We start from the raw sequence: 1,312 nt of genomic DNA, 5'->3' as shown, positions 1-1,312 counted from the left end.
TCAAATATGTTATCTGCATCTATTAATATAATCATATAATTTTTATCTTTTATTTTGTTTATGTGGTGTATCACATTGATTAATTTGTTCATGTTAAACTATCCTTGTGCCTCTGGAATAAATCCCACTTGATCATGCCATATTATTATTTTTAATGTATTGTTGTATTCAATTTGCTAGTATTTTGCTTAGGATTTTTGAATCTGTTTTTATCAGAGATATTGGTCTGCAGTTTTCTTTTTTCATGTTATCCCTTCCAGGTTTTGGAATCAGGGTAATGTTGGCCTCTTCTTCAGTTTTTTGGAAGAGTTTGAGAAGGATAGGTTTAAGTATTTGAATGTTTGGTAGAATTCCCTAGTGAAGCCATCTGGAGTTTTACTCTTTTGGGAGGTTTTAGATGATTGTTTCAACTTTCTTACTGTTGATCAGTTATGTAAAACTTCCAATTCTTTGTGATTCAGTCTAGGAAGGTCATGCATTTCAAAAATGTGGAACACTTTGTGAATTTACATGTCATCATTGATTAGGGGCCATGCAAATCTTCTCTGTATTGTTTCAATTTTAATATATGTGCTGCTAAAGTGAGCACAGCTCTTAACTTTATTATCATTAAACTTTTTGTGTATACAGTTTAGTAATAGATATTTTAGAAGATATGTTAATACATAAAATATGGACCTTAGCATTAGCTTATAATCTATTAATAGATATGATTTTATGCAACAATAATTCCAAATCAGTGTTTTTTTTTTAATTTAAGTAAATTTAAATTCTGAAAAAGATAGTTATTTTTATTCTACTTCTATGCAATCATTTTATGAAATCATAAAACTATGCTTAAATATCTTATGTTTATAGATTATAATGTTTATATAATTATATATGGATACAATTTTGTCATATTTCCTAAAGAGTCGCCTCTATTCTCAATGCCTCCTAAAAAACGCCTCTCTCCCTTCCTACTACCAGAAATATAAGTCATCCGCAAATTAATATAGGATTGTTGCCACAGAGAATAGTTACAAGCCAAATCTTGTTTCTTGATTTGTGAATATCAATATATTGTAGGGGCCAGAGGTTCTGATCTAAAACAACATGTGATTTTAAAAGTTTAGGGATCAACTGAAAAGGTTACATACTGTATGATTCTAACTATAAAACATTCTGGAAAAGGCATAATATAGAGACAGTAGAAAGATCTGTGATTGCTAGGGGTTGGGGTGGCAGAAGGGAAAGGATGAATAGGCAGAGCACAAAAAAAGGACTGTGAAAATACTCTGTATGATACCATAATGGTGGATACATGTCATTA

At 30.3% G+C, this 1,312-nt stretch overlaps 1 non-coding gene across 1 annotated transcript; it reads right to left on the bottom strand.

The window, feature by feature from the left end:
• Window positions 1-482: 482 nt before the first annotated feature.
• Window positions 483-589, bottom strand: LOC112478257. Its single transcript, XR_003045748.1, has one exon. It is a non-coding gene; the product is annotated as a U6 spliceosomal RNA (small nuclear RNA).
• Window positions 590-1,312: the final 723 nt, after the last annotated feature.

This window comes from Pteropus alecto, unplaced genomic scaffold (assembly GCF_000325575.1).
Source record: "Pteropus alecto unplaced genomic scaffold, ASM32557v1 scaffold42, whole genome shotgun sequence".
NCBI lineage: Eukaryota > Metazoa > Chordata > Mammalia > Chiroptera > Pteropodidae > Pteropus > Pteropus alecto.
Note: the sequence above shows the minus strand (reverse complement) of the source record. Positions and strands in the feature narration are given on the sequence as shown.